Source organism: Acinonyx jubatus, chromosome F2 (genome assembly GCF_027475565.1).
Source record: "Acinonyx jubatus isolate Ajub_Pintada_27869175 chromosome F2, VMU_Ajub_asm_v1.0, whole genome shotgun sequence".
Taxonomy (NCBI): domain Eukaryota; kingdom Metazoa; phylum Chordata; class Mammalia; order Carnivora; family Felidae; genus Acinonyx; species Acinonyx jubatus.
This window is the reverse complement of record NC_069394.1, coordinates 15767171-15792630: the sequence shown is the minus strand read 5'-3', so window position 1 is coordinate 15792630 and position 25460 is coordinate 15767171. Positions and strand designations below refer to the sequence as shown.

General features: G+C 45.1%; 1 protein-coding gene across 11 annotated transcripts in view; it reads right to left on the bottom strand.

Moving 5' to 3' along the window:
* MTSS1 (MTSS I-BAR domain containing 1) overlaps positions 1-25460 on the bottom strand; it is a 164113-nt gene that overhangs the window by 101932 nt on the left and 36721 nt on the right. The gene's annotated exons all lie outside the window — the stretch shown is intronic.

The following is a 25460-nucleotide window of genomic DNA, read 5'->3' as shown; positions in this document are numbered from 1 at the left end:
TGGGGTGTAGGCAGGACCCCCATGGGAAGCTGTCCCTGGGTGATCTGGAGCTTAGCTGTCACAGGCAAGAACTTCAGCCTCACTGGTTCAGACTCTTAATTCACCCACAAGGACATATCAGGGATAGGGTCTGAGGTTATTCAGAAAATGCATTTTTGTAGACAGTACCAATTAACACAACAGATTCTTAGGAGATGTCAAACATTTAAGACAGCAAACCCTCTTGAGTTGTGCTATGGTAGGAAGAACACTAGACACATGGAGCCTAAGATCCTGGGTTCAAATCCCAGTTCTTTTAGGGGAGAATGGGGAGTTATTACATAATGGGCACAGAGTTTCAGTCTGGGATGGCTAAAAGTTGTAGAGATGGATGGTGGTGATGGTCAAACAACAATGTGAATCTACTGAATGTCACTGGAACGTATACTTAAAAATGGTTAAAACGGTAAGCGTTATGTATAGCCTGCCACAATAAACAAATAATAACCCTGGCAAGGTAGGTATTATTACCATTTCAGACAAGTGAGGAAACAGAGTCTTGAAAAGGTTCTGTAATTAGCACAAGGTCGCACAGCTGCCAAGCTGCAGAACTAAGATGCAAAAGCTCCAGGGCTTTGAGCTCCACTGGCTGACTCTGGATCCAAGATGGCGCAGGGCAAGCAGCCACGTGTGTTCCTGCGAAGCCACTGAGTGGGCTGAAGGAGGGTGGTGCCTCTACTCTCCCCGTTTGGTTTTCTTACAGGCACAACCAGTGCCACCTGCCACATCTTTTCCAGCAGGTTTTATTCTGGCTACATGTCTTGGTGGAGGATGGTGCTGTAGATAGGAGGTGTCAGCAGATCTGCTCGATCTTTAAAAGACACGAAGCTGAATTGCCACCCCTCAGTCCACAACTACAGCAGAGATTCATCCCACTTCTTCCGTGTTCTCAACACCCCCCACCTTTGCTTTCCTTCCCTTGTGGGTCTGCAAATGGATTCCTCACTCCATGTGGCCACGGACAGCTAAAAACTTCACATCAGCCATTTTTTTTCAGGATGGCAAACAGACCTGCAAGGTCAATTTAACATATCCTGACACTCTTCAACAGTATCCCAGATTCGGTGATGGGGCAGGGGTGGGGGGGGGGGGGTGGGGGGTGTGGAAGCAATACCTCCAAATGTGATCAGAAAACAAAAATGTAAAGATACCTAAAGCAGTTCAGTTGAAACCAAGATTTCTGTGTATCAGGGCAACCAGTCAACTGACCACCATTTTGCAAATAACTCCTGTACCCAGAACCCAAACTCGATTCTTAACTGTATCTACAGGATCTCACCTGGCACGAGCTTTTACCAGCAAATTCTACAAAGCTTATCAAGGTCTGACTCACTTTGTTCCTGTGATGTAAAAGAAACACCTTTCAGGACACACGGGCCCTTTCCCACACAGCTATGTACCCTCAGTAATGTCCTGCACATATCAGATTCCCCATCAAAGTGGCCCAGTGAACACCAGCCTCATGGTTTAGACAGGTATTTTAACTATATCTGGCTTTTAAACTCTTTTCAAACTGGGTTTACTGCCACTGGATTTCATTTTGCTCCACTCGAAATGTTGAGCATAAAACGAATCTCTCGGTAAACACCAAGCGGCAAAATAAGACCCCCTGCCAACTACCCACACGCTCCAAAAATGCAATCCCTAGGACATCATGATAACACAGTACAATTAGAAAAGGTTTCATTCCCACAGCTTTAGACTCTATTTTCTCTATAAATACTTACTCATTTTCTAATTAAACAAACAATTAGCAGAAAGCACAGTCTGAGAAACTGCGTGGGTGTCACCATCTTACTACACAGATATTGTGACAAATGATGCTAACCACGGGGTAAATAAAACATGGTTGACTCTGATGTCTGCCCAGGCTGACAGGACCTCACAGCCCAGCTTTTACGACACAGCCTGCTCCAAACTTGAAATACACACTCGTAACGATAAACATCTTCAATAGAACAACAATTCCTTTAGATAAAGCCCAGATTTCTTGGACTGGGGGGAAAAAAGAACTAGCTACAGAATACATTCCAAGCAGTTTTATTTTTGTTTGTCTTATAGGATGAGACAAGCACTCTAAATGGCCCCAGTCAGAAATGAGTAAAAGACAATGAACCACACATTTTTGGCTGGCTTTTCCTAATGTTCAGCGTCTCTGTGACCACATACTCAGGGATACAAGGCAAAGCGATGGCCTTTCTAGCTCAGGTGCTAAATCTGCTGGTTCCACTTGCCAAAGCAAAGTTAATATTTGCTCTTCTTAGCTGAGTCCTGGTAAAAGAAAATGGGTAGTTGGGGCGCCTGGGTGGCTCAGTCAGTTGAGCGTCCAGCTTCAGCTCAGGTCATGATCTCACAGTTTGTGGATTCGAGCCCCACATTGGGCTCTGTGCTGACAGCTCAGAGCCTGGAGCCTGCTTCGAATTCTGTGTCTCCCTCTCTCTTTGCTCCTCCCCCACTCGTGCTCTGTCTCTCTCTCTCCTTCAAAAATAAATAAAAACATTAAAAAACAAATTAAAAAAAAAGAAAAAAGAAAACAGGTAGCTATAGCACTGAAGTCTCCTACACTACATCAAGGCAGACAGTACAAGCGTTTTGCTCCTGCCCTACTAATAGTATCCAAATATCATCCCCACAGAAGGATGTGTCTGTAAGCACAGCTATTTTTAAATCCATTCATTTAAAATTCTTATTCATTCGTTCATTCATTCATTCATTCATTCATTCAACAAACCTTTACTGAATGCCAGGTACTTGTGGATACAGAGGTACATAAAGTTCTGTCCTTGTGGAGCTGACCTGCTAGTGGAAAGGAAACAGATCAAAGAAGTCATGCAAATAAGAATTTCATATAACTCCAAGAGCCATAAAAAGGGAAGTGGAGGAGAGAGAGGGAATGGGGGGCACAGAGGAAGGGGGATGGGATGTTTAACCTGGGGTAGGTGGGTGCTCAGAGAAGGCCTTTTTGACGTCACATTGGAGATGAAACTTGTACAAACGTCTGGGGAAGAACATTCCAGGCAGAGGATATTGCAAACACGGTGATCCTGCAGTGGAAAGGAACCAGGCCCTTGAACACAACAAGCTATGGAACAAGTGGGGCGGGAGCCCTGTAGGCCCCTGGCAACTTCCGATTGTGTTCTGTCTGTAAAGAAGTCTTACAAATGAACAAGGAGCTACTACTTTAAATACGAATGTGCGGGTGAGCTCAGGAAACATGATCCACTTGGAACTGATCGTTTGAGAGGATACAAATAAGGAAGTGGGCTTATGATAAACACCATTTGTATAGCACCCTAGGGGCTACCAAGAGCATGCACCACATCGTCTTATTTGCTTGGTTATAGCGGAGCAGTGAGCATCAGAGGTTAAGGACAAGCAGTAAAAAGAACTGCTAGCTCTTAATTACTAAGAAACCAACTCATCCTGTCTCTAAAGTGGTTAAAGAAGAAAACTCCAGAGGCTGTAGATGAAAGAGGTGGCTTCTGGGCTCTTGTGCCTCTGAAGACTTCAAATCATCTCTTTAACGTGGCTTGGGGTATGAACCCAGGAATGCCAAAAGGCCTCGTCACCAACACAAAACACACAGCTGCCATTTTCAGGACGAGACACAGGCAGCCTTCATTTTCCACCGTGATCAGTTCAAACGAGACCTTCTGGAACACATGCCTTTTCAGTTTTTGCTGTTTTCCGAGGTGCCTCTGAATCCCTACTGCCGATAAGCTCATAGGGTCTGGATCACTCCAGGTCCATCTCGTCGGGCTAGCCTCATAAAGACTGCTCTCCCCAGAGCAATTCTAACCTCGAGAATCCTCCACAGAGCCCTCCTCCAGAAATCAGGGCCTCCTCTACTGCTCTGATGGTGCCAGCCTCTGTTTCCTCATTGTTTCCACCCACCTCCAGAGAGGAGTCTCCCTATGGCCCTCATTAGGGCCAAGCTGGGTACACATGTCACATGTCAACACTGTCCTCCGTCGTTCTACCCAAACTCAGTACCGCTGGACCAGGAAAGTCACATTTCTTTCATGAAGTCTTCCTTCGTTATTCTCCCCTTGGCTGGCTGCCTTGTCTTCTAAAATTCCACAGCACCAGAACAGGGACACTCAGAGCTCCCATAAAGAAAGATAACTTTTTGAAAGAAGACCAAAGTAGAGAGAGTATTCAGAGACATTCGCATTCCCACTGGTGGCTCAAACTCTGGAGAAGGATTCATGGCGGCACCAAATTAGTTCAACGTGTCCCAAGTACAGGTTTGAGATTGTGTGACTGTAGACAGCTGATTCCAGATAGCAACTCTTGGACAAGGAACATCCATCCGATATCCCTTACATAACTGCCATCATATAACTCATAACCAGCATCCTGCCCCAAGAAATACCTGCCATGGGTCAACAGCCATTTCTCTTACAAACATAAGAAGAGATTGAGAAGTTCTATCCACAAACACATCATGATCTACATTATTTGTACAGGACAATAAGATACACAAAAGCTCGACTTTTGCTATCTTCAGTGACTTTACAGAAAAATCCCTAACCATTGCATCACACACTAAGGGTACATGCTTCCACACTTAGTAAGCACTATTCTGTAGAAGTTTTAAAAGAATCGGGCAGCCATGTCCATTTGATATCTTTAGGAATGTCAACTGGAATACAGGCTTCATGATTATCTCAAAGAATGCTAATTAAGGATGTACTCTGTCAGCCTGCGTGGAGTGAAATAATAAGATGTACTCAGATGCTAAGGGGCACAAAGATTGTATTAAATCAGTAATATTATTTTCGTCCACTTCAAAATATGGAGAAGGAAGAAGGGCATCTGGAGAAATGTGGCCTTCTACTGCTTATCCAGGAAAGAGAAGGAAGCTGACTTCTAGGTCTTTTCCACTTGATTTTTTAAACCTTAAGAACCAAATCCATGCCCATGGCTCTGGACTAAGCAGTCAGGGTTTCCTTCAGGGTCTCCCCAAGTTAGGAAGTGAAATTACTATACATTCCACACTGACTGGTGTGTTCTTTTAGTAAGGTGAGCTGTGTGTTTTAAAGGGGTACCAAAATGCATAATGACGGCACAGGAGAGATGGAGAGGGGGAGCCCCGTAAAATGAAACACAAAGCCAGAAGGAGACCACGCACACCTTCCCAGCGTGTGTTCCTCTTGAAGAAGATTGCTCTGGACAATGCTGTAGATGTGCTCACGAGGACACGCGTGACCCACACACACAGACAGGCCACGTGGACCCAACGCAAGGCCGAGACCCCCAAACGCCGTGTGAGAGTCCCCGGGGGAGGGCAGGGAAAACGGGCTGCTCTCAGCCATTCCGCCCTGCGCTATTTTAAGCACTATGACTTCATTGTTGTTTGTTCTGAAGCGGTGCAGATGGGCTGCTTCAATTTATGTTACTACAGGAAGATAAGGAGACCCAGATCGGGAGCAGGATGGATCGCCTCCTGTTAGAGCATCATGAAGCTGGAACTGGGTCGTGTTCAGCAGCTGCAAGTGCGGTTTCTTGCTTTCCGTTTGAAAAGCCTAAGAGCATTTCACACACGCTGCCATGTCTCACAGGAACCAAACGGCAGACCCACCTGGGCAATGGCAGAAGGTGAACTGCTGGTAAGCACTTAAGCTTTTCCGTTTCACAGGTGCCACCCGCCCGTGAAAGTAATTCCAGCGCCTCAAGACGCGGGAAGGCTCCTCCTCAGCAGAGACCAGAAGGGAAACGCCAACCATCCAAGCTGGAACGTGGCTTATGGGAGACTGGGGCTCCCCCAGGACATCTCCTTCCCCAAACATACCTCTGAAGCCACGAGGCTTCTCCTCAAATCCTTCCAAGGAATGTAACGAACCAGACTGAGGAAGGAGCAGGTATAGAACAGATTAAACCTCTCCCGGGGCCGCACATTTTATTAAGAACTCTGGGGGTGCCTGGGTGGCTCAGTCGGTTAAGCATCTCTCTGACTTCGGCTCAGGTCATGATCTCGCAGTCCATGGGTTCAAGCCCTGCATCAGGCTCTGTGCTGACAGTTCAGAGCCTGGAGCCTGCCTCGGATTCTGTGTCTCCCCCTCTCTCTGCCCCTCCCCCACTTGTGCTCTGTCTCTCTCACTCTCAAAAATAAATAAACACACAAAAAATGTTTTTAACTCTGAATGATCCAATGATCCTCTTATAATTCTTATGATCTCCATTTTAAAAGAGAGAAAACTAGCTCAAAGAGGTGGGGAAATAACCGGGCCAAAAATACAGTTAGCAAGAATCAGATCACAAACTAACCCTTCTGCTCCAAGGCAGGTCCTGTCAAGAAACTGTCGTTTTACTGGGAGGTAGATCTGAAGCTTCTAGAGGAATAGAGACCCTTCACTAGCCTACCCACTTTGCTGGCTTCTCCCATCACCCTGTCAGCAAATGTCACCTATTAATAATAAAGATGTACAGGAAAACCCAGGAGTCCGTCCTACAACGACCACTTCCCAATGACCTGGCTGTGAGCAAGTTCCATCATCCACATGGCGTCCCCATGTGGAAAGGTGTGTTCTCCTCTGTTACAGGTGGCAGACCAAGCACATCAAGGACTGACAGCTCCTGGCGATACAGCAGGAGTGCCCTATGCAGTGGTATCGATGCACCTCCAGGGTGTGTGTGTGTGTGTGTGTGTGTGTTAACAGAAGTGAAATTGACTTAACATAAAATGAACCATTTTAAAGTAAACAATTCAGTGGCATTTAGTACATCCACAATGTGCAGTGACCACCTCTACCCAGTTCCAAAATATTTTCGTCACTCCAAAGTAGACTCCGATGCCCACCGCCCCTAGCAACAAATAAACCCTGCTTCTTGTCTCTGTGGGTTTACCTTTTCTGAAAGTTTCACATAAACGGAATCATAGGAGACCTTTTGTGTCTTTCATGGAACGTAACGTTTTCAAAGCTCATCCAAGTTGTAGCAAGTACCAGTACTTCATTCTTTTTTATGTTCAAAGAATATTCCCTGTGTGTCTATACTTCAACTGGCGTACCCTCCATCCCGAAGGACCACTGGGCTGTTTCCACCCCGTGGCTATTGTGAGAAGAGCAGCTTCGAATATTCAGGGGACAGGTTTCATCTCCTGAAGCGTTTTTACATTTGATTCTAACAACTTTGTGAGGAAGGCCCTAGGTCTTATGAATGATATTCAGGGTGTGCTGCCTTCTTCATTAATTCATCACACTCAAATCCACACCGCCCCCCAACCTTTTTTTTTTTTAAATCAAGAAAAATGGTGGGGCGCCTGGGTGGTTCAGTAGGTTAAGTGTCTGACTTCGGCACAGGGCGTGATCTCACAGTTTGTGAGTTCGAGCCCCATGTCGGGCTCTTTGCTGTCGGTATAGAACCCACTTCGTATCCTCTGTCCCCAGCCCTCTCTGCCCCTCCCCCATGCACACGCGTGCTTCCACGCACACTCTCTCTCAAAAAGAAACATTTACAAAAAAAGAAGAAACATGGCGAAAGATTCCCAAGGCCAAGTCAGATGCACAAAGACTTTGTGAAGAAAGGAACAATAAGGTGTTTACTCATGACTTGATTTTTTTTTTAATACAGAATTTTAAATGTTTGTTTGTTTATTGATTGAGAGAGAGAGAGAGAGAGAGAGAATGAATGAATGAATGAATGAATCCCAAGCAGGCTCTGCACTGAAAGCGCAGAGCCCGAGGTGGGGCTCCACCTCATGAACCGTGAGATCATGACTTGAACTGAAACCAAGAGTCAGATGCTTAATGGTCTCAACTACCCAGGTGCCCCTCATGACTTGATTTTTTAAAATCGTAACTGAGAATACCAGAGGACATTCACAAAATTGGACATTATCCCTCACATGTATGAGAAATGGAAAAGCCACAAAAAGAATTAAACTCTTTCAAAAATAATGAGACTGCAGGAACGTGGAGAGGCATGAGACATGGGGGAGAACAAAAGCAAAGCTCCCCGTCTCTGGTTCCACACTTCGCCACCGCTGAACCCAGCGACTTTGGAGCACCCGGACCTTCCACCGCCCAGAACCATTTTCATCCAGTACTCTCACTACCGTCCGGAGACTTTCCGCTCAAAGCCTAAACAAAAGTGGGCAACCACCAGGCAACTGTGGATCCGAGGGACCCTCAGGGCCTTCACCACACTTGTAGGGTCAAAGGGAAGAACCTGCTCAAATCTCAACTCGGAAAGGTTGACATTGTCCTCGTTAATGTTGTCATTGTTTGGCTTCCAAGACGACTCCTTATCCAAGCACAGAAATCCACCTCTTCCTAGATGCGACAAGTCTGAAGCTCTCAATAAGGTCTCCGTCCCCTTGAGTAGTTTTCAAGTCTAAGGTTTGGGGCTTCGAATGCAGTATAAAGAGTGAACTGCATACCACAGGCTCCCCGAACGGGCAAAATGCAAACTCACCTGAGGAAGGAGGCCTGCCAGCCGCAGTCCCCAGGGGCCAGCCAGGCACAGGGCACAGCCAACGCCAAGAACTTGGCGCGACTCGCTGTACCATGTCAAGTACTCTTCATTGCATACATAATAAAGTCAGTCAGATGAACATTCTCATACTGTGTTCACTGTGTGATGCAAAGAGAAAACCTGCTATTCAAAATTTCAAAGGTTCTGGGGGTGGGACACAGAAGAGACGTGAGAACCGTAAGAATTTCTCTTACGCCACGGTATCAAAGCCTTCCTTCCCGCTGCTTCCACTGTCACCGATCATTAATTTTTTTCCTTTGTCTTTCCCAATCAAGACTTTCAACTCAGGGATACACAAAATCAGGAGGGAGGAAAAAAAAAAACCCACAGTTTAAAAGAAAGATTCATTTTGAACATGTAAGTTTTACCAAAAGCAGGGAAAAGGGTAAGGGAAAACATTTTCCACCTTTACCCCCCTCCCCACTATTTCCTCCCAGCCTGCTTTGTTTCAAACCAAAGCAAACTTATTCTCTAAAGGGTCACGTGGCAAATACCCTAGGCTTTGTGGGCCATTTGGCCTCTGTTACCAACACTTCACTCCACCACCGCAGCACAAACCTAGCCAGAGACCAAACATTAACAATAAGGCACTGGCTGTGTTACAATAAAACTTTATGGATGAACCCTTAAGTCTGAATTTCACATTAATTTTTACATGTCATGAAACATTATTCTTCTCGTTTTTTCAACTGTTTAAGAACACATTCTGCAGTGACGAGACGCGCCGCACAGGTTACGGTTTGCCCAACTCTGTTTTAAATCACTGATGATAGCTTTTTAGGGATGCAGGGTATATGGGGGATTTTTTTTTTTTCTTTTTTTAGGAGGGAGGTGGGTGGGGGAAGGTTTAGAGGTCTGCATAAACCAAAACAGAATCAGGCATGGGTGATATGACAACACTGTATTTCAGAAAGAAATCACCCACCTCATTACCCAAATCCCAAGAAAGTTTAAAAACTCCTTTAATTGCTTTTTGGCAGAAGACTACAAACTTTAAGATTTGGGGTTTTTTTTAATATTTATTTATTTTTGATAGAGAGTGCAACTGAGATAGGGGCAGAGAGAGAGGGAGACAGAGAATCAAAGCAGGCTCCAGGCTCCGAGCTGTCAGCGCAGAGCCTGATGCAGGGCTCGAACCCACGAACCGTGAGATCATGACCTGAACTGAAGGCAGACTCTTAACCAACTGAGCCACCCAGGCGCCCCAGAAGACTACAGATTTTTAAATGTGCCTGCTTACTTCTAAAAGTGAAGTATTTCACTCTCTCTCCTTTGAAAAAGAAATCTAAGAATATTATTTATGTTTTCTTAATCAGATTGCTAGGTGCTCACTAGATGCCTCTTGTGTACTCAGCAGTGGAAAAAACTGCTGGATATAAAGGATATCAAAACACACCTCTTCCCCTAAAGGTCTTTGATCCCTGAGAGTCTTCAGTGGCATACCCTCGGTATGGAAGTGATAGATCCCTCCCGGAACCATAATCCCATTTAATCCCCCTCTGAGCCACTGCATGCATTTTAAAAATGGATTTTAGCTGGAGGTTATTCTACATATTTTTTTCTTTTTTTGTGTGTATGTATGTGTTTGTCTGTGTATGTGTTGTCAGCACACATATTTATGGCAATGAAGTTAGCATGGTCTTGTAGGTACAATTCCAGACTTTAAAATACTGATTCTGGGGGCACCTGGGTGGCTCAGTTGGTTAAGCGTCTCACTTCGGCTCAGGTCATGATCTCACGGTTCGTGGGTTCGAGCCCTGCGTTGGGCTCTGTGCTGGCAGCTCAGAGCCTGGAGCCTGCTTCGGATTCAGTGTCTCCCTCTCTCTCTGCTCCTCCCCCACTCATGCTCTGTCTGTCTTTGTCTCTCAAAAATAAATAAACGTTAAAAAAAAAATACTGATTCTGCCACGTAGCTCTGTGACCCTGGGAAAACTAACCTCTCCCAATCTTCTAGAAGAACAGACATAAAAACAATCTTTCTCAAATAATCCCAACCCTTTAGTGCAGGGCCTGATAGGCACTAATTCACCCTCTTATTCACCATAGGTTTAATGAGCCCCTACAATGTCTGGGGCTCTGGGAACACACTGAACAAGGCAGACCCAGTCTCTTCCACTTTGGAACTTACAGACCAAAGGCAACTCATTGGCTGTTTTCACTAAACACACACACATGCCTAAAACACTCCTTAAACTATGAAATGCCTATCCTCCCTTGCTTTCTTTACTTTTAATTCCACTCCAACCCATGAGCCTGGGAGTGGCACTGGCTTTAGAATCTAACAGACGCAGATCAACACGCAACGTCTGTCATGTATCTGTCATTCTTGCTCCAGAGGGTGACTTCAGAAGACCGCAGGCATTCGGAGACTTAAGCACTGTCAACTGAGGCCATTCTTAAGAAATTTTATGGTCCATGGCAAGCGTTAACAGATGGTTTTGCCAAGGCAAGGTCTGAATCCCATAAGCAGTGAGGGGGATCAGGATATGCTGCCCCCAAATATGCTACTTTGACATGAGAAATACTTTAAGCTAAAGGGATTTGAGAAGCAGCAGGTGCAGGAAGGACTCTGCCCTCAGAGGGATAGCTAGAGGAATCCGAATGAAGAGGCCTTGATACATTTCCCCCAGTAACCACCCTTAGCTCCTTTGTTTTTGAGTTTATTTATTTATTTTGTGTGTGTGTGAGAGAGAGAGAGAGAGGGAGAGGAAGCACAAGCAGGAGAGAGGCAGAGAGAGGGGGGGAGAGAGAGAATCTCAGCAGGCTCTGCACTATCAGTGCAGAGCCCAATGCAAGGCTTGAACTCATGAACTGTGAGATCATGACCTGAGCTGAAATCAGGAGTCTGATGTATAACTGACTGAGCCACCCTGGCGCCCCACCCTTAGCTCCTTTTGTCCCATCACGTTTTTCCATGACTTTCCCCTCTTCATCAAAACTCATTATGAAAGCACTCAGGTTTAACCATTTCTTAGGGTCTTCATTTCCTTATGAAGGCTCCCATCTGGTATAAAACTTACATGAAATAAATGTGTATGTTCTTCTCTTGTTAATTTGTCAGTCCAACTTATGGGGCCCCAGCTGGAGAACCACAGAAGGTACTAGGAAAAAGTTTTCCTCCCCTACAGAGGCGAGGTTAGTCTGTGAAGGTAAGACCCTTAGCTAGTAAGCCAGCCAACCTGGCGCCTGCATCTCAACTCCAGTTTGTTCTTTTTATTTAACAGAAGATTTTATTTAATCCTTGCAACTACTCTAAGAAGTAGGTATAACCATCCTCATTGAACACGTGCAGAAACCAAAAACGGCTTTTGAGCATGTGAAAATCCACAAGCATCTTGTACTGTCATCCTGTGATGTTCAGGGTCTAAGAGGTCTGTCTGCACTTAGAACCAATCTCGATGCTATAGAAAATACCGATGTCGGCCCCACTTCAGATGAGTTAAACTGGACCAACAGAGAGCAAGACCTAAGTATCAGTACTTTTTAAATGCTCTTCTGAGTTTCATCTGGGTGGAGATAGTAGAGTGATAGTCCGTGAGCCAAATTTAGCCGGCAAACTCTCACAAATCAAAAGACTGCACATAATATCTGGATTCTAGCTTCTTCTACAACTGTGCTGCCCAATATGGTAGCCATGAGTCAGATGCAGCTATTTAAGTTTAAATTAATTCAACTGAAATAAAAATCAAAAACATAGTTCGATAATCCCAGCTACATTTCAAGTGCTCAGGAGCCACACGTGGCTGCCTTACTGGATGAAGCAGATACAGAGCATTGCCCTCATCAGTACAATGGCTACGACAGTCCTATTTCAGTCTAATGCAATTCTATTGGATGCACGGTTTCCAAAACTCCAAGGATCCAGGCCCTCATTCCAGTAAGACAACAGTGTCAGCACCTGCTCTAGACAGAGCAATGCCTTCCTACTGGCAGCCTGACTCAGTTCATTCATTTCTGAAACCTGCCCAGTCCCTCAGATACCATACCCAAACCCTGGCTAGCCATTATACAAGTTAAATAAAACTTGTCCAGAGCCTGATTAGAAATAGATTCAATTCTTTACCTCTAATGCTTAACTGCACGTGTGGTAAGTTCCCTCGGTCCCTCCACCTCCCTCCTTCCATCTCCTTCTGTTTTGACCACAGTGAGAAGGATAACCTGTATGACAATAGATTCTACCAACAAATGACCTGGTAGCCGTTGGAGTCCATCCCTGCATGAATGTGTACTTGTCTCACACGGTTCCCGGTGCTTTGAAAGATCAGATTTTTAACCTTTGCCCACAACGATGATTCAAGAATACTTCAATTTCCATAGAAATGGACACATTTTCCTGTGAGCGACAGGGATTAAGGTGCATGCATTCTCTCTCGTTCTGGGCAGTTAATCTTATTGAGGCAAAATCCCTGCCTGATCTGCTTCAAAAGCCCTTTCCAGAAGCTGCCCGGCCCTTTAAAAGTGGAATGTAGTCACAGTATGTTAGGTGAACCAAGGAGCCATCTGCCATTTGGTTGCAATGGAAAAGCTGGATGTGGTGTAGAAACCCACAGCACCCGTTGACTTATATAGCTCCCCCACACCAGGCTCACAGTGAACATCAGAGAATGCCAACAGAAGATTTACAGACTGTGAGAATCTCAAAACCCCCCACACTTTGCCACACGATCTAGGAGAAAGTTTAGAAAGCAGCCTAACTCCTCAATGGGAGAAAATTCATACAACACTCTGTTCCAGATTTGACCAGGACTAACCTCCACAGACACCAAAGAGTTATTAACCTCACGTACCCACTAGTTTGGGATTTAATTAAAATCACCTCTAACAACTGCCAAGATCAGATCCTGCCAAGGTTAAAAAGCTGATCTTTTTTTTTAATGTTTATTTTGAGAGAGAGCGAGCAGGGGAGGGGCAGAGAGAGGAGACGGAGAATCCCAAGCAGGCCCCACACCGGCAGCGCAAAGCCCAACACGGGGCTCAAACCCACAAACCACGATATCGTGACCTGAGCCGAAACCAAGAGTTGGACACTTAACCGACTGAGACACCCAGGCGCCCCACTGCCAAGACCTTCTCTAAACTTAGTCTTCCTTATCCTCTCCAGAACTTCTTTTTTAGTGCCTAGGGTTAGCAAAACAGTAAGTCAGGTTCTCTCGATCATCATTTATGTATTAAGCCCTAAGAAACACAAAACTCAAGAGTCATATTGGAGTTTCAGCTGTCAGTACATAAAGTATGAATGGCAGAATAGTGCCCTAGGAAGAGATTTTTTAAAGGCAACTTCTTTACCACTGGATCAGACCCTACATCTGGAATACAGGATTCTCCTGAGCAACAGGTCCACCCCTAGCTCAGGAATCAGCGCTGAGACAGAGAACCAGGCAAGGCCTGGAGTCGGCAGCCAAACAGGGAGGGGATGAGTCACCAGAAGGCCCTCATTCCTCCAGACATCCACCTCACGGGACCACTGCCCGACAGCTGCTGCTTCCATTCTCAGCTGAAAGTAGTTAAGAAGGAAGCCCCTGGAAGGTGAGCCCCAGGGAAGACGTCCGGAGTGGGTGGAGGGATCACTCCGAGGTAAAGGTGGGGAAGATGATCGTAAGAAAAAACAAAGGCTATTTTATATGCCACAACTCGGGCACTCAGCTTCCAGAACCCAATAGCATGTAATAGATCTGTTACGGTAATAGCGTCTTATTTCAACACTTCTATCATACTCTTCTCTTTCCAGAACACCCAAAACCTGACCACCAACGTATTCCCAAGACAGAAACTCAACAACCCGCTATATGTGTCGGAGAACATCCACTGGTGCCAGGCCCAGTGCTTCTACAGAATGAGTAACGGGTACACCCCTCCGCAAAATAGGAGCCCTCCTCCTACCCCACTGCCTGCAGCCTGTCTCTGCTCTGCATGGACTCCTACCCTAGACTCAATTCTCGGGGGCAGCAAGGCTACACCAGGCCACAAAGACCCTCAGGACCAGAGCGGTGGTTTCTCTGGACCCCAGAAAGGGGGCTCCTTAATCACATTTAAGCAAGTTAATAATCTCTTCAAGGCCACCTGGGGATTAAGTGGCAGAGCACAGAGTAGAAAGGTTTCCCCCACACGGAGTAGACTCTAAGGTTCAGGGTTGAACAAAAAGGAGGATTATTGTGCTCAGCTTCCTGCCGAGTGAAAAGCTGGACTTTGGAAACCATATAGAAATGTATCTATCAAATCCAAAACAACACAGGAAGCTGTGGCATTCTTTAAGAAAAATAAAGGCAAATGACAAACTCCAGTAACTAATCTTCTGTCTCTGATCATCAGTCAAGAAACGTTAACTGCTTCTATGCCGCATCAAGTTTTTGGGGTGTGTGTGTGTGTGTGTGCGTGTATAAAAGAAGAGAGAGAAAGAATAACAGAGAAAGACAGGGAGTGTTTTGGGGTATGTGTGAGTGTAAGTTTTTCAAATGTCCACAATGAAAAGAACCCATCCTAAATATATTTCAAATTATTTTAGGGAACCTGACCACCATTTCATTTAAATCAACACCACCTCAGGGCCCATGGGTGGCTCGGTCAGTCGAGCATCCAACTTCGACTCAGGTCATGATCTCGTGGCTCGTGAGTTCGAGCCCCACGTCGGGCTCTGTGTGGACAGCTCACAGCCTGGAGCCTGCTGAGATTCTGTGTCTCCCTCTCTCTCTGCCCCTCCCCCACTCGTGCTCTGTCTCTCTCTCTCTCTCTCAGAAACAAATAAACATCAGAAAAATTTTTTAAGTAAAAAAATAAATCAACATCACCTCTCTCAGAACCACTTTGTATAAAGATTAGCAAAATCTATACCAAGCACACGGCATAGTGCCTGACACAGTCCTATGTGCTGACAAGTAGTAGCTCACCTTTTTCGTAATAGCAGCTAATGTGCAAAGGCCTCTATGGCCAGGCACTGAACTAGGCCCTACGCGCACGTGCGCACACACACACACACTTGCCTGCAACCCTACATGGGTGCTATTATCACATCCAACTTATAGACAAGAAAACTGAGGTACACAGACATTAGAGCAATTTGCCAAAGGTCACGCTGCAGAAAAAAACAAATCGCAGGCCAGGGTTCAATCCAAATTGAAGGTGCTTAACCAGCACACCGTGTGATTTCTCAACTCCAATAGCTGGGCAGCACTCACACCAGAAAGACGTACCTTCTTTTACAATTCGCGCTGACGTGGTTTTGGTGGTCGTATTTCTGTGGCATGTGAGCAGGGTGCATCGATATGCATGCCCCCCACCACCACCCCCCAGCAGGGGGGAGTGGGGAGGGCCTCGCAGGGGTCAGCCCTGTTTGCGGACTGGCCTGCGCTCCCTGGGCAGGTGGGCGCAGGCCGTCAGTGGCAAAGCAGCTGGGACCCAGGGCTAATATGCCCTCCCCTCAGTGCTGCTGCTGCACTCAGGACAAAGAGTCCTCGCCAATCTGCAAGGTCACAGGTATGAGGAGCACAGAGGCAGAGGGAAGGGGCCCTGTTCCAGCGGAGTAAGTGTTTGGCTGTGAGGCTTACAGGGCGCGAAGGCTCTGGCCACTGCCTCAATTCCTGCAGGGAAGGATACTGCAAAGGGGCACTGGAGGGGCCAGCCTTGTGAGGCAGAAGGAAGCCACACACACACACACACACACACACACACACACACAGCACATGAACAGGTACAACAAAGTGAAACACTTTAAGCCGAATTTATACCAAACACAAAGAAAACCAGCGGGTTTCTGAAGCCAAATCACATCCCTAACCGTGTTCCTGGAAAACACAAAAATGCACAAACCTTGAAAAATGGATAACAGTGCTCTGTCTTGCTTTTCCGACACTGACAAATGGTCATCTGCCCTTCCTTCCGCAGCCTCTGACCTTACCAGACCATCTTGGTTCCGATCCTGGGGTTTCTTAAAGTAATGAGTCAACAGCACATTGAACTGCTGGCTCCATTCTATTTTCAGGCGACTTAAGCCCAACTGGCTCATGTCTAATGTTACAGAGCTTCTCGTTAAAGTAAGCAAAAAAAATAAATAAGAATAACACATTCAAATGAAAAAACGGAAGAAGAGCCGTAACACTAGACATTCTCCCCTGGAGGAAACGCGAGCAGAAACAAGGTTTTCAACAGCCTGTGGTGTATCATCCAACATTAGCATGCAGGCGCGCGCGCACACACACACACACACACACACACACACACACACACACACACACGCTCCCTGGGCCCTTAGGCTCCAAACTTAGGAGGGAATTTCCAAGAGTGCTGGCTTCTTTAACAGCCTGGAAGGAGTGCAACACAGGTCCATCTCCAACCTAGAAAACCACAGCTGGAGGCCAGAGGAGGCACAACCTCTTCAAAGGCTTCCAACTCCAAGGAACCGACTGCCACATCTGGGTCCATTTCTCTGTCAGCAAACACCACATGATGCAGGGCAAGTGAGAATTTGAGAAACTATCTCATTAGGATGGTCGACCGACAGCTGAACAGACACGCTCGGGACAGAGGCAATAGAATATGGTGGCTCAAAGCCTCAAGGCCCTGGAATGAGAGCCCAGTTCACCCCCTCCAGGGGTGGGAACAGAAGCCACCCTGTGCATGTGGGGAGGCCATAATGAATCAGCACGAACGCAGTGAGGGCTCAGCATTGGGTGGCTATCGACACCCACACCGGTCTCCATCACCAAACCCAAGAGTGAGCTTCAGTATAAGAGAAGGCAAAAGGTTTGAGGCACCTGGGTGTGGCTCAGTTGGTTAAGTCTCTGACTTTGGCTCAGGTCATGATCTCGTGGTTCACGAGTTCTAGCCCCGCTTTGGATCCTCTGTCCCCCGCTCTCTACCCCTTCCCTGCTCGCTTGCTCCCTCTCTCAAAAATAAACATTAGAAATATTAAAAAAAAAAAAAAAAAAAAAAAAGAGAAGGCAAAAGGTGACCTAAGCCCACAGATTCCAAGTACTGATCATCTAAACAAATGGAATTTTCTGTCAACAGCAGAACATTTTAGAGAGGAGAAAAGATCCAAATCTTTAAGACTACAAATGCATCATGAGAGTAGAAAACAGCCATAGTAAAACAAGAACCTTTCATTATTTTGTTCTAGACAAACAAAACCATAAGCTACACTTTGCATTCCTTTTGTTTCTTTTTTTTTTTTTTTAATATTTGATAATACGGCCATTAAAAACAATCTCTAAAAGTCTTTGTTGAGCGTCAGAATGAGACAGCTGGGATACAGGCACGAGGAAATGTTCAATCTTGTCATTTTGTGAAAGGAATTCATATTCATAATTAATGATGCTTTTGTCCACGCCAGAAAGAAAATCTAAAGGCTCAACTATGCTTAAGTAAATTCTACCCAAGCTAACTGCAATGCAATTTTATAAAGTATAGAGCAACAGGGAAGAACAAGATTTTATGAGTTGTGAACATAAAGAAAAGGACTAACATACTTCAAGGAAGAAATTGGCTTAAAAATAAGAATTTCTGAAAGGTGGTTGCATTTTTTTTCTCATCCATAAAAGAAACAGTAATAGAAATTTTTTAAAGTTTATTTTATTTATTTTGAGAGACAGAGCACGGAAGGGGCAGACACAGAGAGAGAGAGAGAGAATATCCCAAGCAGGCTCCACTGTCAAAACAGTGTCTGATGTGGGGCTTGAACTCATGAATGGCAAGATCGTGACCTCAGCCGAAATCAAGAGTCAGACACTGAACTAACGGGGCCACCCGGGCTCCCCAGTAATTGAAAATTTTAACATCCTAAGAAAAAGCATCACTACGTGTATTTGAAAGACTCCGTAATTTTGTTTCTGAGTCTGCCAGACAGACACCACCAGGTACAGAATCAGGACCACTGTTATCAACCCAAAACATCAACGAAAAATAACCAAGATGGGCAGATAAACTACAAAATTAGCTTTGGCTTAAGAGGCACCTTTATGCAGATATCAACAGACAAGTAGAAAAACCAAAACCTTATATACTAGTGAAACATTTCAAAGAAATTTCCTTAAAGATCACTTTTTTCACTAAAAATAGACTGTTGAGAGCTGCTGAAGAAATAGACATGAGGCAAGTCGGTGTTAAAGTAAAACCTAAGTGCATTCATTCAACAAAGGCTTATCTAGCAACAACCATGCTGGGGGCTCAGGGTATAAGGATGAAAAAAATATAACACACCGGCAGACCCTAGGGGAGGGGAACGGACAAGACAGGGATTACGTGCTTAATGCATATGGGTTTTTAGTTTTTGTGGTAAAATGTACCTAACATAAAATTTAGCATCATAATAATTTTTTAATTAAGATTTTTTTTTAAAGCAGTTTTAGGTTCATAGCAAACTTGAGGAGAGACAGATTTCCCATATACGTACCTACATGTCACCACAAATGCATAGCTTCCCCATTATGAATATCCCCCAATCAGAGTGGTACGTTTGTCATAAGCAATGAATTTGTTCTGGTACATCATTATCACCCGAAGTCCGCAGTTTATTTTAGGGTTCACCCTTGATGTTGGACGTTCTATGAACTTGGACAAATGTATCATGTCGTGTATCCATCATTATGGCATCACACAAGAATATTTTACTGCCCTAAAAATCCTCTGTGCATTATAGCCATTTTTAAGGGTACAGTTCAGTGGCATTAACGTATATTCCCACCGTCTTACAACCATTGCCACCGTCCATCTCCACAACTTTTTCATCACCCTGGGTGCAGGGTTTAATGCTTTGGGGACTAGACAGAGGTGGCGGTTGTCCAACACTATGAATAAACAAAATGCCCCGAATTTAAAACAGTTTTATGTTATGTGAATTTCATCTCAATTAAGAGAAAAAGAAAAGCCGGTTGGACACACCAGAGCGCTAATGTCATCAGTGGGGGAGTGCTTGCCTTGAAGAAGCTCACAGATTATTAGTAAGATAATGGTGATGGCCAGGCAGAGTGAAGGTTCTGGGCTTGGAGCAAAGCGGGGCAGCCTCTAACCCGCTTCAGGACCGAGAAAAGGGTTCCCAGAGGCGAAATGGCCGGAGAGAAGCCTTACAGGATCAGCCAGGGTCTGCGTGAGGGAAGGAAAGGAACATTGCGAGTGTTTGCCAAGGCAAAGACAGTGATAGATTCCATTGACCCAGGGCACACAGGAGACAACTAAAAATCTCAAAATTCATTTTTAAAAAATGGTAACTATGTCAGGTGATGGGTTCCTTGATTAACTTAATTATGGTCATCACTTCACAATAAAGAAGTATATGAAATCATCATGTTGTACACCTTAGGTTAAAAACACAGACTAATTATATAGTTTTTATTTGTCAATCATGCTTCAGTAAAGCTTGAAAAAATAAAAAATAAAAGAGAAATGGATTCGAGTTACCATTACAAAACCCCAAATCTAATAGCAATATAATAAAATAATAATACTTATAATTACATGTAATATTTGTAATATGTGACTATTCATTTATAAACAAACTCTAATAGTGCTAAACAAAATAATAACAAAGCCCAGAGAATAAAGGGAAATTTTTAAATGTCCGAAGTCTTTCGAGGGGCAAAACAGGGCCGTAAATGGTCTAGATGGATGCGCAGAGGTTGGGGACAGAGAGGTAGGAGACAGGGCAAGCAAAGGTGGAATCAGACTCGAGCACTGGTGTCCAAGAAGAAGCCGAGGAGACACCCGTCTGACATGGGCAGGACCCCCAGAAATTATGTCCGATGGGAGCACATGACCTTGTGTCATAGCCGTTTGGGGCTTTTCCAGCCACACCATCGTGTGAGCTCCATGATCACCCTGACAGGAAGGCACGGTCAATCCAAACGTCCCTGAACAGATGACAAAGCTAAGGTGTGTGTGATCGGACAGACCCACCAAAGCCACACAGCTGTGACCGGGCAGCACGGACCTCAAGCCAGCCTCCTGACCCAGGTTCTGCCTTGGCCAAGCCACCTCTCTGTGAAGGAGGCAGGAACGAAGACCCTCCGTTCATTTCCATCACTGTTCTTATTAGATTTAATCTTTTAAAAATACGACGCGTATTTTCACACTGGGAAATGACCTTCTGCTAAAAAGGAGCCATCTTCTTTGGTAAGATAGGGACTCTTCACAAAATTTTATCCACAACTGAGCACAGGGGTCGTTTCTCAAGTGACACAACTACACGGACTGTCAAATGTCTAAAATCAAGACGTGGTTATAAATAACCTCAAACCTTACGTGGAATAAGCTCTCCACAACTGCCTCAGGAACAGGCACGGCCACATCCATTAAAACACCAGAAAAGCCGGGCTCAGTGCTTCTCCACCGGGGCAGTTTGAACCCCCAGGGGACACTGGGCAACGTCTAGGTATATTTTTGGTTTTCACAACCGGCAGATGGGAGCCAGGGATGATGCCAAACAGGACGGTCCTCATGACAAAGAATTTTCCAGCCCCAAATGTCAATAGTGCCAAGATTAAGAAACGCTGGTCTAAATTCTGAGGTCGTTCTATATATACAGCTGACCTCTGAGGTGGAAAGAATGGGAGACTGAGCACAGAGCGGATATACGTTCCAGGCTCTGCTGCTTCAAAGTCCTGTGACACGTGAACCTGGTCACTTCAAGTCACCAAGCTGGTTGCCCTTGTTTGCAAAATGGGGTTGCTTCCTCTCTCCAAGATAAAGCAGCTGAGGGGCCAGCTGAGTGTTTCAACAGGTAGGGGGGGCCTTAGTCAATCCCCAAGGCCATGGCTGGACTAAGATCCCCACCACCTGTGACAGGCAAAGGCTCTGGGGTATCCCACTGTTTCTGAAGGACATACACACCCAGTATTTGCTTTGTACAAACACATTTGGAAAAACAAATGTCAGAGCAGCAGGTGTCCATCTATACAAGGTTAGGGTCAACCTTACTCTCCTTCAATGTCATGCAGCAGGAATCTGTTCACAGGCAGTGGGAACCCGGGGCTGGGTATCTGCCATCTCCCAGATGTGGCCCCACCTGTCACCATTATTGACCAATGGGCCTCAACCGGGAGGTCAGGGGGTAGGTGCAGATGGCTCGTGAGTTCCTCCAGTTCTCATACAAGCCATCTTGCACTTGGCTTTAAACCGTATTATCCAAATGAAGTATTGCTCTCATAATCAGCATCCGCCTTTCAACCAGCACAGATGGCAACCGCGTGCTTAAATGGCAATTCAAGGGCTAAAATTTGGGCAAGCTCTCCAGGATCTCTGATCCGGTTCTCTGGGCAGGTTCTGAGAGAGAGAGAGGTCAGGAAATGCAGGAAGGGGGGACCATGCGCAAAGCTGAAGGTCTTTTGTCTGCTATCAAGCCTTTCCAACAAATCAAGCTGAAGCCCACGTCAGCCCAGCTTGTCCATCATTCCCAAAGAGAAGCTTGCAGATCACCAGAACGGGAAGAAGGTTCCATTTTGGCCATCTCCTCCAAAATTCTTCTGTATTTTAGCAGATACCTTTGGCCACCTTTGGATAACTGTGCTATCCTACTACTGACAATCACGTGGAAACAGTACCTAGTGAGGTCTCTTTCTGCCTTAGCAGAAATAGCATTTTTTAAAAAATTTGTAATCACTCAGCCTTTCCCCCCCTCTCCTTATTTTAAAGGGGGAAGACGCAGCATTGTACTCAACTGTGAAATGCGCTCAGATGCAGCTCTAAAGGAGAGGTACCACCCAGTGGCTGGATATTAGTTTCCATGGTAACCAGGGTCCCTGGGCCCTGGCACACACAGCAGAAATGCCGCAGATTTCCACAGCAGTATCTTTTACAAGAAAGAAGAGTCCCGTGGCAATTTTACACATTTGGGAATGAAAAAACATATTGTGTGTGCACACGGGTGCATGTGTGTGTGCACGCACGCACGGATGGAGATATAATTTGCAAAACTAAGACAACGCAGACAAAAAAAAATCTAGTTATTCTTACAGATAAATGGGCTTATGTCAAATATAACAATATATTTTCGCTTAAAATATAAGCAAAACAGCCCCCCCACACACAGACAGACAGACAGACACACAGACACACACACACACACAGAGCTGAAAGAAAACAAAAATATCTTCCATAGAAAAATGAAGGACTGAAAGAGTGGAAAATGGCTTTGGAAAACCAGTTGACCAAGGATCCCGCAGAAACAAATAAGTGAGCAAAAATCTTTACAAATAATCGACTGAAAGCACAGAAGAGATTTTTTTTTTCACAGCCCATGTTATTTTCTACTTGAGTGCCCTCAGCATTAAACCAAGGGACAGAGTGAACAAGCAGATTGCCATGCGGCTTTCAGAGGAAACCAAGAGACAGAAAGCCCTGTGCTAGAAAGAACCCTCCCCAGGAGCTCCTTCTGAGCTGAGTGGACTTGGGCAAGTGATCTCATCTCCCCTCCAGGAGATTCAGCGTGCCCCATGAAAATGAAAAAGTCCCACCAGACACTAGATGGTCTATAAGAAAAAACCCTGTACCATCTTAAAAATCAAAGACCACAGGGTTAGGCTAGAAAACAAAACAGAACAAACTCCAGATAATTCTCAATTCAGGCCAGAGATAGGTTTCTAAAGGTAGTGTATAAAAATCTAATTTCTTTAAAATGTATCAGAAGAATGTATGGCCAGATTTGGGGGACGGAAGAGTATCCTTCTGAATAGTCTTTATTCTCTGAGTGATTTCCCAATATCAGCTTTTTTCCCTTACAGCAGAGCACATGTGCCCAAAGTGAAAACCTTAGTTCAAAGAGTTTCCGCATCTCCTGCAAGTTTCAGGCGGGGGCTTTATCAGAGGGAGGGGAGAAGAGATAGCCACGCAATCAATCAGGCAGAACAGACTCACTAGTATTTTTCGACAACTTCAAGTGTCTTCACGTTTGTTCACCATACATTCCAAACGGTTATTTTTATCTGAGGTGGGCAGACCAAACCAAGTTCACGACTCTAAGGCAAATGATCTTTCACAAAAAAGCACTGTTGGGAAGAGGAGGAGGAGGAGGAGGAGGAGGAGGAGGAGGAGGAGGAGGAGGAGAAGGAGAAGGAAAAAAGGAAAAGGAAAAGGAAAAAAAGAAAAAATTGCCTCATCTGTATGAACTAAGATAATTGCATCCTTCCACGAATGCTAATCCATATGTTACCGAAGTAACAACGGCACATTTGTGTGCGGCAGCAGGATGGGGTGGAGTATTACTTATTAAGCCAAAACAGAAAGCAAAAGGAAAGAATTAGGACGGAGAGGAGGGAGGGCAAGGGGGGAGAGTCCTTACTGCTTGTGTACGAAGCGCAGACAGCCCAGCAAGCTGGAAGGGATAGAACTGCTGAGCAAACCACTTCATTATGTAAACTGCCTAACGACACAAATAACAACGCTGCACAGATCGACCCAGTCACCCATAAAAACACACATCCTCTCCACGCCTGGACCTTCCTCCCCGCTGCCGCCACTACCATCACTGTGTCGTTCACCAGCGTCTATTAAGGCTGCGGAGGTTAGACAGAACACAGCGCACATCATATTCAAGCATCATCTGGGCAAATACACTGGAGCAAAACAGGGTGACACCACCGAACTGAGCAAGAACGGGTGCTTCTCTTGGTTAGCGGTAGGAGGAGCCTTAACAGGACACACGGGCTCGGGTGTGGAATTCGGACACCCCCGGCTCTCCCTGTTACAGGATTTCAGGATTCTGGGGACTCCCTGCTCTGGAAAACCCAGGAGGTGCTTCCCTTACAGTGGGACTCAGGTTAGTGTGTTTCAGGCTAACGCACACTAACCACCGTTTCAAGTGTCATTTTGGGAAGACAGTGAAAAGCCAGACACTGCACAGGCAGGACACTGGCTGACCACGATGAGACACCCCATCCCTGGCAACTGTTGCTACCCAACCAAAGATCAATAAGGAAAGGCCACTTGTAGAGCGGGAAACTGTACTGTTCTCAAGCACCAGTTTTAACATCGAGAAAACATCAACAGGATCACAAAGGAGGGATTTCACCGTATCACCAGCAAGGCTGGGTTCATGATCCCAAACCTACCGGAAAATGGGAATGTGCTCACCAAAATAATCGCAGATATTAGCACCTACCTCTTAACGCCTTCAAGCAAAAAATGGGGAGAAAAAAGGGAAGATTTTTTTTAATTCATAAAATAATGATACTTAATAAACATATGAATTCCTTTGAGTCCTTACCTCCGGTGTAATTTGTAAAAGAAAAAAAGACTTAAAAATACCCATGCCTTCCTACTGTCTGACGGTCATATAAAGCAAATTAAACAAAAATCACTTTTAAAAATGGAAAATGGTAAGACAAACTCCACATTCATAAGACCATTTTTAAAATGTTGTTTTGGGACGCCTGGGTGGCTCAGTCGGTTGAGTGTCTGACTCTTGATTTTGGCTCAGGTCATGATCCCAGGATTGTGGGATAAGCCCCATGTTGGGCTCTGCACTCAGCATGGAGCCTACTTGAGATTCTCCTTCTCTCTTTCTCTCTGCCCTTCTCCTCCACTCATGCACTCTTTCTAAAAATTAAAAAATTAAAAATTAAATTAAAAAATAAAAAGTTGTTTTGTCCTAAGCAGAATATGTAGGATTAAATGTACTGTGGTCACGAATTAAAGCGACGCAAGGTCTATCAGAGTGGAAAAGCATCAAAATAATGAAACCCACAAGCAGGATGTGCATTTATGAACCCACTTAAAAAGACATTATATTTTTTTATGTCCCTTCTTAGTAAGTCAAAGACAACTCCAAAATCTCTTTAGGAGATGGAGAACTTACATCCCGAAGCTGTTTACAGAATAGGCGACACTTTTTAGCTAGGTTGAATATTATCATAAATAGCAGCAAATTAGAAATTTTTCATTTGTCCTTCACGTAAGATTGAGACTACAAGAGGTATTAAATACAAACACAGATGTATACGCACTCCTCCACATGTACACAT